Raw genomic sequence first — 17448 nt, 5'->3', positions numbered from 1 at the left:
GAATACACTGGTGAAACCTGGGAGACCATACGACTTGGATACACCGTGTGTATTCGAGAAAACCCCCGCGCCGACTCCATAGGCCATCTTTGATCCGTCCGTAAAGAATACCGTGTTATAGTCTTGCAACACGCCGCCCTGGTTGGAAGGTCCACAGCAAAGTTTCTCGTGAAGTTCAGCTTGCATGTGACATAGTCCGTGGGGGATGCCCAAATTTCTCGAGGTATTTCATCTAAGATGTTGCTGTGGCCGTAAGACTTCGCTGCCCAGCATCCGGACTCACGTAGTCTGACGGCACTGCACGCTGCAACATATTTGTTGTGGAGGTCTAAGGGGAGGAGATGTAAGAGTACATTTAGAGCATCTGCTGGGCAGGACTGCAGAGCCCCCGTAGCACCTGCACACGCGGTTCTTTGAATCCTATTAAGCTTCGTTCTACTGTATTTTTTCTTCAAAGCTTGCACCATACAATAGAGCCGTACGTTAGGATCGGTCGCACTACAGCGGTGTACATCCAGAGAACCGTCCTCGGCCGGAGACCCCATTTCTTTGCAAAAGTTCTCTTACAGGCATAGAAGGCTATACAGGCCTTCTTAACCCTCAGTTCTATGTTCAACCTCCAATTTAGCTTAGGATCCAGGATTACACCCAGATACTTTACATTAGAGGAAAGAACCAATCTTTGTTCATTTAGCCGTGGTAGATGGAATGCAGGTATCCTTGTCTTGGTAGTGAATAGCATCAGTTGCGTTTTGGTTGGGTGTATGCTGAGTCCGCATCTTGCGGCCCACAGCACACCTTTCGCAACGCTAATTGACATATTGTTATCCTAAAAGGATAACAGAACAAGGAATTCTTTACAATATCGAACTTTGTCGGTAATGGCCCGTAGTAAGTTGTTGCGAAGATTCGCCGAGCATACCCCGCAACATCAAGCATATTTACAGAATGGTGTACCTAGGGGTCCCAGAATATCAAGGTTCATTTATCAACTTTTTATAAGCGTGGGTGGCGACATCAAGGAACTCAGCAAATGGAGATCGACACACAGCTGTCAGAGACAATTTACTGTCTAGACGAAATTCCACCCATTGATTATATAATCATGCTCTCTAGCATCATTCAGTAGCTATGCTATGAAAGTGGCTTCAGTTGCATACGAAACCTAAGAGATACCTCTTCGTATGCAGATGGGCTCTGTGGTGCTGATAACCTCAGATAAGTGCACTGTCAAGGTGCCCTTCCATGATTGTCGCCAAAAACTTTAATAAGTAAGGATCATTGTGATACACACGGAGAACACCAATTAGAATCAATAAAGCAGCTAAAGAGATTTCTTTGGCATTTAGCTGACTGTCCTACAAATACCGAGTCAACAATGAATTATTTGTTGCAACCCGTTAATCCAACTCCTCGGAAAGAGTATCATTAGTCTCGAAGTGTGCGCTAACCCTTGTAAGTAAGTAAGTAATCCTTGTAAGTGAGTAATCGGTCGTGTATCTGTGGCACGTTGTAGCGTATCCTTTTCAGAGATAAGGCCAACGGCCAACTAACAACCTGATGAAGTTCGTATACCAAAAATTCTATACCCAACCAGAACCAGAACCCCTCGAGTTCTTCACGCTTTTCATGTCTCACCGAACCTCCTCCTGCGGTAACATCCACAAAATTCATACCCAGAATTGGTGGTACCTTCAGCGGCAATCCACTCAGCATGCTTGTAGAGTAGTCCTCAAAGCCCATCCAATATTCTTTTGCTTCCGTTTCTGAAGACTACACTGTCTAGGCGCGCTGTTGGTATTTGTTGAATGATCTCAAAAGCTCTGCTAGTTCCTCGCGTACGTTGTATTTTGGAGTAACTTTTGCAGAAGCATCGAAGCCGACTGCATACGACCCAAAAAGCTTGTTACGCATGTTTCACTGGAGATGGTATAGTTTCGGTAAACCCTCTGCACTTTAGTTTTGGCCCATTTAGTAGCATTACCAGTGCTTGAATCAGCCTAGCAATGCCTCGCCTTAATGAGTCGCGAAAACGACATTCCAAACGAGTTTTCCATAGTGGATGTCTTCAAGTCACTTCAGTACAACTTGGCAGCCTCCACTGCACCACATTTCACAAGTGACTGCAGTTACAGCAGCGGCTGTTAAAGATGCATCGAGCCTGGGAATACTTGGCCTATGCAAAAATCGATTTTCGAAAATTCTATCCATGTTTTTCGCAGTTGGTCTTGAACTTCAGGGGAGCCTTCAATCGGACAGTCAATAAGAGAGCTTCGGAAAATACTGAAACTCTAGGTCACATTACGCCTGGAACAATTGGTGAGGCTTACCTCTGAGCCGATGGGCCCTTGACCATCAATTTCCATGGTGACATGAACCAAGTGGAACACGCTCCTTTATGACGGTCGGGATTCTGTTGCTGCGACAATCACGTACATATTGCGGGAAAATCTCGATGAATATTTGGTGCAACGGAGGACAGTAAGATCTTGTACCTACTCCCGCTGTTGTAATTTCATAGCAGGGGCGTATAATTAGGAGGTTGATTTCCTCAGTTCACGGGTTATCTTCTTCTTATTTTATTGACTTAAATGCGTTGTGATAGCTTTCTCAATGTATAATCTACAAGAGCACCAACTTCTTGCTCCGTACTCGCTTACCCCTGAGGCACTGTGGTAGCTTGTAGCCATTCAGACTGCAGCTACCTATCCCTCATCCGTTCACAACCGGCATTCATAACCCCCCATACCAACCCAATTTGAAGGGCCCACACAAAATAATGACATTATCAGTCGAAATGTATCGAAGGGAACAAGTGCACTATCTTAAGAGAAGTGGCAAGTGAGCGTATAGTCGAGCTAGTCCAGATGAATATCAGTATATGTTTTTTTTGTTTGCTATATGTGGGATCCTAAGTCCGCATTTACTTGATGTTGGACAGACCAGATGGGGAGCAATTTGCTCTTACTTTTGTGGTCCACGGAGCCCTTATTTAAGGAGTAGCACCCAACTATTCAAAAAGTATACTTGCGTGCTATGGACTAGTGGCGTCACACGTTTTGATCACATCCAAAATGGAGATATCCGCGATCGTTATGGGGTTGCATCGATCGTGGAAAAGTTGCGAGAGAGGCATCTTCAATGGCATGGTCATGTAATTCGTGCTAACGAGAATTCACTTGCCAAGATTGGTCTGAGCATCGAAATCGATGGTAAACGACCAAAAGGCAGACCGAAACAAAGGTAGCTTGGGGGATGGGGATTTAAAATCCTCAAGATTGCATCCAGATCAGGCATTCGATAGAGCGAAATGGCGAAACCGATCACGACGAGCCGACCCCGCTTGCGAACGGGAAAAAGGCTGAAGAAAAAGAAGAAGGTGCTATGGACCAAAAAGGTGAGAATAAACTGCTCTCCATCTGGTCCGGTCCAAAATCAATTAGTTGTGAACATTGTTCACGGACCATAATCCACTCACCATCCCTCGGCAATTTCGACACTTGAGTTTTATCAACCAGTTCACTTCCGTTCTGGAAAAGGCGACGCGTTTGCTGACGCTTTGTCACGACTTGCAGAGGTCAATATCCGCCCCCCCCCCCCACCGTCGAATTTTCGGCAACCGCCGAGGCGCAAAAGACGACGTAGTTCTTCAAATCTTGAGGACCAACTTCAAATGTATATTCAGGCAGTTTCTTATCTTCGGTTCAACATCCAGTATATACTACGAGACCTTGGACTAGGGACCAAGGCCATATATTCCGGCCGATTTTCGAATGGAAGTATTTCACGCCATTCACGATTTAGCGGCTAATATCGGCAAAATATTTCTGACCGTCCATGAAGAAGGACATTAATTCCTGGGCCAGTACATCGCCTGCCAGAAGTGCAAAATTACAAAGCATGTGAGGAATGAGGTAGGAGTGTTCCCTGGGTCCACCAATCGTTTCCACACAATCCACCTCGACATCATTGATCCTTTGCCAGATTCCCACCGTTTCAGGTATTGCTTCACAATCATCGATAGATTCATGCGGTGGCCTGAGGCAATACCTCTGAAAGATACTACTGCGCAATCTTTTGCGGAGGTCCCTTGTCGAAAATGGATTCCACGCTCTGGTGTACCGGCAATTATCACCTACCAGGGAATGCAATTTGAATGCTCCCTTTTCTCAGAATTGGACACACTCCAGGGCTTTAAATGCCATCGGACAACCGCGTACCACCCGCAGTCCAATGGGATACTCGAATGGTGACACAGGACGCTCAAGACCATTATAATGGCCCGACCCGGCCCTTCTTGATCGCAGGTCCTGCCCTTCGTTCTACTTGGCCTCCGGCCAGGCAAGCGCGACCCTTTTTTCAATATCATATCAGGACCCAACGCAATCGGTCCGTTCCGCCTGTTCAAGGACGCAATGCCAAAGCTGAAGCCGCGACCACCCACCAACCACGCGAAAACCGTGGCTAACGTACCCAGGAAAGTCGCTGCAGCTGCCGTATGAGGGCCTCTTCGAAGTCCTCGAGTCGAGTCTTCAACGCGGGGCACCGTCAAACGGGTCTTCTTGGCTCGACTAAAGCCTTTCATCCGGCAGGAAAACGCAACCTGGGCGAGGGACGCGCGACTTGCGGCAGCCGAGTTGAGGGAGCCGTGCATCTGGTTTCTCACTGAAACCCCCTTTGGTTTCAGCTGCGGGTGGAGTGTTGTTCCGGAGCGAGCAACTTGGTTGTTGCAAGCACTCAAGTGCATATAAATTTTTGACAGCGAAAATTGTTTTTCCCTTGACTCTGTTTTATCCCAGCTGTAGTGTGCTTTTTTGTAGTCCAATTTAGATGCTTTGGCGCAGTGGTGCTCGGAGTATAAGTTAACAATAATCGTCAGTAAATGACACCCGATGTTGGGCAAGTACCAACTCCTCCCTAATATGCTTTTCCTACTCTCCCTCTTTACAAGCTCCAACAGCAACTATCGCTACGATTTCAAGTACGTCGACATCTCCAATCATGACTCCAAAATATTTGATTTTATGCCAATAGTTAAGTCGCAAGCTAATGTGGCTTTACCGGATTCTTAGATCGATCTTTGAAGCCTCCTTAACTCGCAACAACCGTGGCAAGATGACATATTGGAATACAGAAAAATGGCTCGTTGTAGTACTTGCCAATTCTAAGTAACACTACTAGCTCCTGATTCTTCCATAATATTGTAGATACCTCTTCTGGCATGCATTCATCGAATCAATCAGGTATATTTCGGTAGGGCTTCCATACTCGAAGCTTCGTTGTCTCGTATTCTGTTATAGATTTCCAGAGGCCCATCCTTGCAAGAATGGCCTAACTGGTCTGACTGAAAAGGATAAAGGATGATTTCACCAGTTCAATTCTCCTGAGGTTGATTAGTCAACCACATTCTTCTCCATTTCCAAGGAATTTATGGTTTCTAGGAGTCACCTAAAATTCGAGGATGCTTTCTTAAATAGTTCCAGTTCCCGCTCCCTCTATGCCTCTTGCAACTTTTCCCGTCTAGATGTTATCACAGAATACTTCCTTTATTGAAGCCCCTTTTCATCATTTCTATAGAAACTGTTAAAGACGGTCTACTCGTACTCCATTCAAACAGGTCCTTCCAACAACATAATACGTATGATCCCACTATGGTCACGAAGGACCGAAAGCTCGCCAGGCTTTTGATGTGATTCACACTCCCACCAGGTGTTGTAGGTGTAATTTCCGTCACTTTTAAATTCCCCACTATGGTGATCTTTGCTCCTTTATTACTATAGCAATAACACGCAAAATATAAATCAAAATTCATCAAAAACCGCACACCTGAATTTCAACTTTAATGGAAATACGCACCAACGATAACCCAATTCGCGTCCCTATTAATTTAAGTATTCACATTATAAATAATCTTTCCAATATCCCCAATAATTTGCGATGGAAACTATTATATAAATCGCCCAAAGCAAGTCCAAAAATTGCGTATCAATTATTCAGATTCCTTTGATCAATTGCATGCATATTTTCCATGTAATCAGCTCAAGGTACAAAATCATTGTAAAATATTTCGAAAATGAATCTGAAATGTGAATATTAAATCCTGTTGCAATGCAGAAATTTTATATTATTGAAATGATAAGCTTAATGATGTGTAATAACGCATATAATAAGCCAATGGTTGTTATCGGACCGATTAAAAAGCCTGGAAACTTTTAGATTCGATAATATGCACGTGCAATGCATCATTGCATCATTGATGAAGAAGATAATGTGATAATGGTTCGTTTAGGGTTCAGGTGCAGGCGGAGGTGTTTATTCATTTAATTGATTGATTTAAAAAATTCATTGGAGATTAACCAATTATACGGATATTTCACGGGATTGTCTCCAGCTGAGATACCTATCTATCTGAAATTATCTGTATATGTTTGCAGGTTGATGGGAATTAATTGCGAACTAATTATATGCCATTGGAAGCAACAATAGGTTAATTGTTGAATTCTATTACATTGAGCTCCCATGACAGATTTTTATTCAATTTGTCCGACTATTAATTAAGTATTCATCCCAGTGGGCTTATTGGTTAAAAATCAATTCACAACAATCGGTACCTGTTGCAAAAAAACTAAAATAGACAAAAACTGCCCCAAAAAATGGGAAGAAATTTCGTTTCATCTGATCTCCTCTCTCCTCTCTCCTCTCTCCTCTCTCCTCTCTCCTCTCTCCTCTCTCCTCTCTCCTCTCTCCTCTCTCCTCTCTCCTCTCTCCTCTCTCCTCTCTCCTCTCTCCTCTCTCCTCTCTCCTCTCTCCTCTCTCCTCTCTCCTCTCTCCTCTCTCCTCTCTCCTCTCTCCTCTCTCCCCTCTCCTCTCTCCTCTCTCCTCTCTCCTCTCTCCTCCCTCCTCTCTCCACTCTCCACTCCTCTCTCCCTTTCCCTTTCCCTCTCCCTCTCCCTCTCCCTCTCTCTCTGATTTGGCTGTCGTCGTCGTAGAACCAAGACTCCCTTAGTGGCAAAAGAAGATCGCTTTAATTCGGTCAGCTTAGACCTAGACCAGACAGTTTTCGCTCCTCCTCAATTCATGTTTACGAACGAAAAACAATGGGCCACTAACAGCTGACTATCAGTATCAGCTGTACTTCCCACAAAGTAGAGGTGAGACAGCGTCTGATGAGTTACCTTTACCCGAGGGTCGTTGTTTTCTAATTTAGGCTCATGAGTTAGCTATCAATATTCCATTCGAAAGTACTCTTCTGGATATATGCATAGTAAAAAGGGACGGGCAAACATCAGCATCCAAACATACCATCAATTTTAGGTCACCTACTTTCGCTTGAATATGGCGTTTGCATTTACTTATAAGGATACCCAACTGAAAGAAATACGAGCCACTTCTCAGCAATGCAAAAACTATCTGGCTTCGTAGACAACAGACATATTGAAACAATTTGTGTCAACCCGTGACTTCCCTGCTTGCCGGATAACCACGGAAATCAGCTGCTATCTTGAACTCACAAAATCACGCTACCACAACATAGTCAACAATAATTACAACTTCCACCGTAAATCCCTTGGCGAAAAGTACCAATTTACAAAAGCTGGACCTATTCTGAAAAGGTAGCAACACAAACTGTCACAATGAGGTAAAAGTAGAAAGTTGCGGAACTAATACTGAAAGAGGTAGTTCTACCGCGAAATAAGACTTTAGTGACTAAAATCGGGATACATTTTCCCATGTGAGGCCTACAAAAGAGTAGTGAGCTAAGATACGTGATTTTAGTTTTGCACTTCCAACAACACCCTACCCGAGTTCCAATTCGTCAACCGAACTAAACACTCGGTTGAGCACGCACTGCTTGTCCTCAAGACTGATATCCTACTGAGTATCAATCGGAGGACACCCACCATAGCCTGTCTCCTTGACCTAAGGAAAGCTTTCGACTCCGTATGGCAATACGGACTCACGTACAACCTTTCCGAAATCCTCAACTTCCATCCGCACCTCTGTAAGCTAATTCTTACCTTTCTAGATGGGCGGACATCCTCAGTCAACATCCAGCAGCACCTTTCCCCGTCCTATACTTGCCCCGCCGGCATTCCCCAGGGTTCAGTACTGTCTGCAACCCTTTTCTCTCTATTCACCGCAGACATCCCCAAACCACCTCCACACCCGTGTCCCATCCAGATCCTCCAATACGCGGATGACCTAATCATATACACGGCCACCAAAGACATCTCCCATGGTGAAGCGCGTCTGAATGCTTATTTGGACGAACTTTACCACTATTTCACCCGTTGGAAACTTTCCCTAAATCCCGACAAGTGTGAGACCATCGTCTTCCATATAGACATGAGAATGGCACCGAAGATGTGGAGTGAAACCAGATCATTATCACTCACAATCCACGACCAGCCCATTCCCACTGTTAAAGAAGTCACCTACCTTGGGGTGACAATGAACTCCCGCCTCTCCCACGTACCACACATAACGAAGGCACTAGGCCGTGCAACTGGTGCCTTCCGGTCCCTGTATCCTATCCTTAAATACAACATGCGACTCCAAAAAACGTTAAGCTGTTTTGCTATAAACAGCTTATCCGCCCACTCCTCATCTTCGGGTTCATTTTCTGGTCCGATTGCTCCCCATCCCAAATGGAGCAATCTTTCGTCACTGCGCCAACATCTTTAAGAACGAGGATCGCTCCAAGTACATTTCCAATCAGATCCTCTATGAATCCTGCCAAACCCCACGCATCGACACCTTCCTCGCTCGTCTTGCCCTCAACTTCCTGGCCAAGTGCCAAGCCCATCCCAATCCTCTTATCGCCAATGCCATGCAGATCGAGATCGTTGAAGATAACCTTCTCCGGACTCATCTGTTTCCCCAGATCCTCCTTTCCCTCCAGTCATAGAACCGTCTGTTCGACCCCCTAGGCAGAGTAGTCTTCTACACGGGCAACTGCTCCGACTCCCAATTTTTTAATTTAAACCTTCCCATCATTAGCACCCCCCAGCTTTTAATTACCATCCCTCCCCCGCACCTCACCCATCCTATCCCAGTCCCTTTTCCCAATGAATGATGAATTATGAGAATACTGCGAAAACCTGCCGCCATGGCTACAATCAAAAGAATTGCCTGGGATGGTAACAAAACAAACCATATAACTTTCAGAAAAGAGGGGAAATTCCGCAACAATAGCCTAAGTTGGAAAACAGCTCTACCGTAGCCAATAATCATAACAAAACACCACCAATGATGAAGGAAAGCCAAACCATGGACAGAGGTCTTTCCCATCATGCTGAATAATGGGAGACCTTTTCCAGAAGTTGTTCACGATATTCGCAGAAAATGTAGCGACCCTGGCAAAGGGCCTCTGGAAGGGACTAATATGCACTGGACTGCAATTGTCCACGAATTAATAGGATAGATTATAAGAGAAAGTTGCGCTAATTTACTGCTGCTCAGAGAATAGAATATAGATAGAGGCTCACCATCACTGTTTCAACCTGGGTTCAAGTTACCGTAAACTTGCAAGTAGGTGGCCACGGCCAGGGAAATTGCTTCCTCCCGATTCACTTGGTTTCCAGGATAAGCTTAGTTCTTTGAAGGGTAAGATAGAAATAATCGGAAAATGCAGCCAATAAAGAGGACAGAATCATAGTTAGGGGGAATAACTCGCTTGGGTTCGTTCTGCAGGTTTGTTATTTTCCGACATTTACTCCAAACCCACTTTTCGAGGTAAGCCCCGACACTTGGAGGATTAGATCCGAAATAAGTCTACGAACCCTCTTCAATCAAACTTTCGTGGGACAGAAATCTTAGAGGAGGCCCCCAAGGCAGTCCTAAATATCCCACCGGGATCTTTACTTCGGAGTTCTTAATGCCAAAAAAGTCAGGCTCGAATAAAGGAGCCGTCACTGAACCACTAGCGAACTGAGTTCTTTCACAGCTTTCCATTTTACAGCACTTAAAAGGAAACTCTTGGTTGAACAGGAGCTAGTGAATGGTAATTTACCAGCCAATAACACCAAGCCTATCAATCACCCTGCTCTACGGAAGCAGTTGTTGTGGAGAAAATCGTGCACTCCTTCCTATCAAACCTATTTGGGTCGATACATTCGATGAGGACGGACGTATTGCAGACTGCCCACTCTTCACTGTAAAGGAACTGGACGAGAGTGTTTCGTCACCAGTATATCGTCCCCTCAGTATTTTGGGAAGAGCGAAAAAGCTGCTCGAGAAGCTTATCAAACCAAGACTGCCAATTACCACAAGTACTGTAGAAAACCTAACATCAAAACTCAACCAATTTTGGACTCTGTCCTATACGGAATAGCAAACCTTTTTTTTGTATAAGATCGATATACTTGGGGCTCTTAAAATTGATTTTCGCGTTCCAAGCTGTTTCTTGTGAATATTGAGGGACGCCAAAAACATTTCCAGTACTACTGCTCGTCCCAATGTCCCTTCTAGATCCTTGATCATTGCTCGGTGAGCCGCTCGACTGACCGGATAATATGCCAAACAAAGGTCAAGCAAATAGGCCTTCAACAAAGTGAAGGTCCTTCCGAGGCTGAGCCCTGTATTGTATTCTGGTCCAACTACACGTCTATGAATATTTGCTCGCCAGTTCCTTTTATGGACTAACCTGATATTCTCCTCATTCTTTGACATCGCCTGGCTTGTTCTTCACGTCAAGGTGGGTTTAGTAATCACTGATGTCCCAGGAGGTATCCCAAGCTAGTGAAGGATTAACAAAAGTCAGGTCCACATCCGAACCGACCCTCTTGTCTGGTAAATAATAGCCTCACCACCATTAGCCAATTTGATGTCTAACTGGGCGAACTCCTCCAAGAAAGAACCCCCTTTTACATACGTCAGTGATCTTTGAAATTATGTATCTCCGCTTTCACGTCCAAGAATAACCTGTCCAATATGTGCTTGAACTTAGCCAGCGCCAGGCTTGAAAGAGCGTAGCAGCTATTGACGTATTTGCTGTCTATTTTTGGTAGCCTCATACATTCCTGTATGGCTTGGTCACCGCGGGGACACAAAACCATACAGCCAGATCGACTACCTATACAATTTTGTTAGGATTTTTATAGAGTTTGCTACTCGCACCTCCAAAGCGTAGGTGATCTGCCGGAGCAAGTCTTGAGCTACCTTACAGTGATTGATCATTCGTGATGTTTGAGAGATAGTAATTTAAACTGTTATAACTCTTACAATCAGGTATGATCAAATTCAACATTGCCAGGAGGGAAGTTTGACTGGGGCGCCACATCTCTCAAATAATAACGGAGATGTGCCAAGGCCAGCTTAGTGTGGGCAGAAACCACACATGGAGCAAAAGAGGCAAAAGCTGACTTGATCTCGGTATTTAGTACATACAGGAACAGCAAAAGTCAGACCAAGCGACCGCGCTTCGACATGGCCTTGTCAGGTATCCATATAAGAAACACTGGAAGCCCCTCAAAAAGATCGGCTTCTAACACAATAGAGACATGCATACAAGAGACCCTCGAAGCACCTCAAAATAATCTGCTTTCTAAGGCAACAGGCTTCCCATCCAATAAAGACGGGCATCCAATGGTCTTTGCTCGTAGTCGGATAACCACCATTTGTGTACCTCCATACGCCTCTCTGAGGCATATAATGGATGTTTCCAGTAAAACGCGTAGCTTAAACTGCCCTGCTAAGGTAGTGCAGATTTCTCCCTTGGAAGTGATCTCGTCTCCTTGCACTGTATACCGATTCCATGCTTTTGAGGACGCACGACAGCACCCACACCAACTAAATTACTTGGCTGCGTAAACCTTCGGCTTGGCTCTCATTGGACTTTTTGACATCCACCGTGAAATCAACTTTAAGGTCGCGGTAAACTTTTGCCTTTCTTAGTACTTCTTAGTAGGACATATAACTAGTGCTAGAAATGATGATCTCCTCAGAGCGGATTCTCATTTCTTCCTTATTCTTTTTAGTCTCTCTGGCTCAAACTTAACGCCACCATCAGGAAGTTTTTGATTGGACATCAGTTCCGTTGTCGCCCCTAGTATTTTAGGCACTGTTACTCTACCTAACCAGGTTCTAGCCCTCTTCCCCCAAGTGGACAAGACACCTTACTGTTTTTAGGGAGCCTGGGAGTTCATTTTCCCTTTTTTAAGTTTCTTTTTTTCCCGCCCATCTGAGAGTATCATCGGCGATGAGTACCTTACCATCGAAGGAGTTATTTTAGGACTTCTCTTCAATTCTTCCGCATATTCCCGCGATCGCGGCTTGTAGAGACCAACATTCTCCTCAGGGTGCAGGATGCTTCCACACGTTCGTTATGGATATTCTACTGAAACTGAGTTTAAACACCTCCTCTTCAAAGCTGCTTGCAACATTAGATGACACGTAGGCCAAGCTGTCCACCACCGTAGCAGGGCCTGCCCACCTCCAAAAAGCGCTGCTACTGGGTTTTCCAGCATCCGCACAGTACGATTCCGCCTTCTTTCTTCGTCGAAAACGAGAACCTATAGCACAGACATAACGGCACGAAACCTTATAAGTAACGCTCACTTTCTGACTGTCTCGGAGCCAGCGAAATTGATGAAAGCAGGAGTTATTCTGATCGTTCTCAACGCAGCGGAACGAGTATCTTTACAGTGTAAGAAAGGGAGAAAAAAGGATACAGTCGCTCACGATGCTCACATCTCGCACTCATTGGATGGAAACTATGGAAAAATGTGCTAATCAAATTAATAAAGGACCCAAAGAGAATGCCATAATAAACAGAACCAAACCGAGAAGTCGTGGAGGGCAGTTCCGTTGCTGCAATTTAGAGATGAGAACGGATAATTTCACCACAGGATCGTGTTTTCCTCCCTACTATTCTACAACCAAATTGTACACCCACATGTACTCAAACGATTGGGGACTGGCCTGGCGTTTATCCAAACTACTAAACCTTGAAATATTACTTTAGAAAAAGTTGGAATGGCATAATACCAACCCTTATCTTGGCGCTCGAGGTAGCACTCCTTCGCGTACGGTGTATAAAACTGCGAATGCAAGTTTGAGCCTTTGATTTTTTCAGTCTTACATGCTGAGATAAGTGGAGATCGCCTTCGCAATAAACCTGGTCCCGCCATCAACTATAACGCCATGGAGAAGAGGAGAAATTATTTTTACACTGACATCTTACTCCAAGTAGCTTTCCTTGTATGCCCCCTGTTCAGTACTGGAATATAAAGCATTCACACAGTATCTTTGCTGTACTTGGCTTGATACTAGAAGACAATTTTATTGAGGTGCGAAAGTGGAAGTGCGTAGGTCACATGATATTCTTGTATTTCATCATTTGTCCCATTTGGTCGCGAGGTCACTTCGTCTTCATCTGGTTTAACAGTTTTCTTAGTAGAAAGATTGGTCCTGGTGCAATCCAGAGGTCTTGAACTTACTATTTACCGTATTAAGCAATCGCTGTGTTGGCCAGTTTTTGGGTCATCAATCTAAATGTGCCAGCAAACCTTATCTAGCGAACTTTCACAGGCACACGCAACATCATTATACCTTAGGTTAGAGGACATTACTCTTGAACCCAATATCCTAGCAAATTATGCAAATGGGTTGTCCAAAACTAAAGAAGAGAACAAAACCATCTAAAGATATGTTGGTGACAGTTGCAAGAGTTATCCTAGAAAAATTTCTGGGGGAACTTCGCTCTGACTTATTAGCTAATGGATAGCTCTTATGAAAGCCTTAAGCATTATTAGGCAGAATGAAACATGCTAAGGACAGTCCTAGAAAGGCTGATAGACTCTTGTATTGGCTCAAAATCAGGAACTGAGTGACGCGTTCGAGGAAATCAGATTTGTGGAAGCTGAAATTCTGTAGGGCCTAGAGGACAATGAGTTACATAAGTTGAAGGTCTAAGTTTTTCAACTCAACTGTGACAGGACCATCCTTCTATTCGAATTGCCGAATCACGTTGAGTTCGTCTCCTTCAACCTTACAAATTTTCACCTCCTGCAATTCTATTTTTAATCCTCTCAGTAACCGCAATAACATGGATCATAAATATCCTTCAATTTGCCATTTATTAAGAAATTCCTACCAAGCGTTGAAAAACAAGGACAATTCGCACACTCATGTTACTCTGTAACGAAACCATACGTATGATTTATGTCCCCCAAAGTTTTGTCATATTAATACGTCCATGAAATTAGTACTTATGATAAATGACGCGACAGATAGGATTCACACATATCTTCCATTGTCAGCACTCATAGATTCCTGGTCCCTTCCACCTCCATCCTGGCGAGGTTCCCAGCAAACAGTGTTGCAAATACAAATATGTTACTCCGTCCCGGCAGGGTAATTGTAACCAAGCCAAACGTGAACAGGATTGTGGACATATGCATGTCAACCAGTAATTTATTTGTCATCCCTTACCGCTCAACAATATGAAGGATCTAATGAGATTGCATATGGGGGGATATGGTTTGCACTTGTTAGGATCCAGACTGCAGCATTGGATGTTGAATTGTAAAATAGCACTGACAGCGGTTTCATTCCGGGACTTGAAGATAAATTAATTGTATCCATCAAAATTTTATTAGAGCCCTTCCTGCGGTCACATGAAGGGGGTGGCTGGAGCTGTGCAACATGACGGAATATTGGAGCGTGAGTGATCACAGGTCTTATGCGGATGAGTCGTAAAACTGTTCGTTGAGCAAGTTTGTGAGTTCCGCGAACAGGTCTTATTGTCCGCAGAAGTAATTGGGTGTATCTTCGCCAGGCGAACATCAGGTGCCATAAACTCAACTCCTTCCCATAAATTATCCGCGTAGAATGTCAAATGACCTTGCACATTCAGGGCACATCTAATGGATTAGCTTATTTCAAATAATATGGAAGTGGCACCCACCTTTTTAATTATTCTGAAAGCTTTCTGAATTGGGTAAACGCTTATTCTTTCAGCTTAATTGTTTTCCGAAAAGCCTTAATCTCTTCAAGAAAAATTCAACGTTGTTTGATTTTAATTGTTATTTCCTGAACATAAAATTTGTATTGCTGCCGAGCTGTTCGTAAACCAAGAGTTTTAAGTATCATTAAGGAAAATCAGTCTTTTAATTTCTAGGATACTCGTGCCTGGTACCAGGCTCCCAAAATACCAGGACATTCATTACGCAAGCATTGCTGTTATTATTGTCCTTGATGATGGGCCAGAACTTAATTCTCTGTGCAATTATCATAGCAATCGTAAAGTTGAAATGGCTTGGAAGCTATACTCATTACCCGCCCATTACAGAAGTTGCTCATTCCTTTCGAATTCATTTCTTTTTGTCCGCAACGACTTACGGAGAAATTGACGGAAGGAAAACATACGCAGTGTTTTTCCCTTTTCGGAAAAATGCTCATAAAATGATCGTTGGAGGAGAGATTTAATAGGAGACTTCTAACTTCTTCCAGATTTAAATAATCGCTATTTTATGGGTCCGAATGATTCAAAGGATAAGCGGGGGTTGTTTTGCTGAGTGCTGTGCAATAGCACTAAGTATCCTTATACAGAAAATTGATTAAAAATAAAAAAAATAGTCACAACTGTTGCATGAAATAGGAAGTATCACGAGCTTAACCTAATGAAGGGTTCTCCTTGAAAAGCAGTCACATCCCTTAGTTCCTATCTGTTAAATTACAAAGTTGGCGGAGTCTTTTGAAAAAATGTTGTGCTTCGTCACGGAAAAATCTCCATTACGCGGTTAATAAAACAGTGCAACATACCGGCCTTATGACTTATTGTCTACATGCCTTGATTCTCGGCAGGACCTCTCTTCTTCTTCTTCTTTTTCTTCAGCCTTTGTCCCGTTCACAAGCGGGGTCGGCTCGTCGTGATCGGCTTCGCAATTTGGCTCTATCGAATGCCTGATCTGGGTGCAATCTCGAGGCTTTCAAATCCCCATCCAGCGTATCAAGCCACCGTTGCTTAGGTCTGCCTTTTGGTCGTTCACCATCGACTTCGATGTTTTTTTTAATACCACCTGACGTATGCAATGATATTTTGTAGAAGGCGAAAAGACTTGTTAAACCAGCTATACAAGCTTCGGCAGGCCTGCCAATTACCTATGAACGGTCAACAGCCCATCCCATCGCCTCTTTAACCGAAGCTTCCATACACCGAAAAGGACTGCCGAAACTTGGATGACTGCCTTTATCAAGTCATAATCGCATGGAAGTTCTCTCTCTCGAAAGCTTACGTAGAAAGTCGCTATCTTTATTTTTTTCCAAATAATTTTTTAATTATTAGCTTTGAGTTCATCTTGATTAAGGTATCCCATTCTCATGCGGTCTTTATTGGAGTCAAAATCGAAACGAACTCTTCTTTTTATCCGCATCCAAACGATTTCAAAAAAAACTTTAATTAAATGAGGAGCCAAATGGTACAGTTATTCAATTGAAAACTCCTTCGTAGTTAATCTTTTTAACCATTTTCAATCATCATTCATCGTTCCTTTGAAGACTCCTGGCTTTTTAAAAAAAAAACCAGTTGATTGTAGGCCACTTGGCAACCTCTGCAAGGACTACCTAAGAAACTATGAGGCTCTTCTAGAAATGCCCAGATTTATTATATTAACCCACCTACCCAAACAGTTCTCAATCTTTAGTCCTCTATAATTATCTGATTTGCTTTCATTTCTCCGGGCTAACCCTGTCTTTACAGTCTTCAAAAAAGAAGACAATTTCAACCCCTGCTTCGTCTACCCCAACAACTTGGCAAACTCCAGCAAATTCTTCGTATTACCACGGCATGGTGCGAAATTGCAGGACTGGCTCCGAGTAGCAATGATCGTTCTCCACATGCTCCCGCACAATCTTTCCCCCAGCCGCTATACGGAACATCATATCTAATTTGGACCTTTTTAGTAGTAAGACCCTCACGATTTCCAGCTCTGAATGTTTAGTTGATGATTAATTGTCAGCTAGGTTGAAGAAACAGGGGAAACTGCGGCTTCAAGCTTTCCAGCCTCCTATATTAAGTCACTTGTGCTATCCCAATTGGACATCGACTACTTCCTATGTAGCCACGCCACACGAAGGATCTTGGAAATCTGGACGTATCTTCGAAAAGCGGAGAATCCTTGTTCCTTGTTCCGGAACATAAAAAATGCCTATCTGATGGCCCTCTTCTTTCACTTTCACTTTCATGTACCTAAATTTCTTCACTGATCTTTGCGATTTCTTCCCTCAGAACAGTCCTAAATATCGGCTCTGATGTCACCAACCTGAAACCAAAACTCTAGTGAGCCAATTTTTCAACATCTCCACCACAAGTAACACTCGATACCCTGCCACTCACATCAGAAGATTTCGCTCAGACAAAGTTTAACCAGCAGCTGATGGCATCCTCATACCACCTGGATTAATATCATTTGCTGCTGCAGCAACGATTTCCTGGTTCAACGGTAC

Source organism: Hermetia illucens, chromosome 3, assembly GCF_905115235.1.
Source record: "Hermetia illucens chromosome 3, iHerIll2.2.curated.20191125, whole genome shotgun sequence".
NCBI lineage: Eukaryota > Metazoa > Arthropoda > Insecta > Diptera > Stratiomyidae > Hermetia > Hermetia illucens.
The sequence above is the reverse complement of the archived record's forward strand: the minus strand, read 5'-3'. Positions refer to the sequence as shown.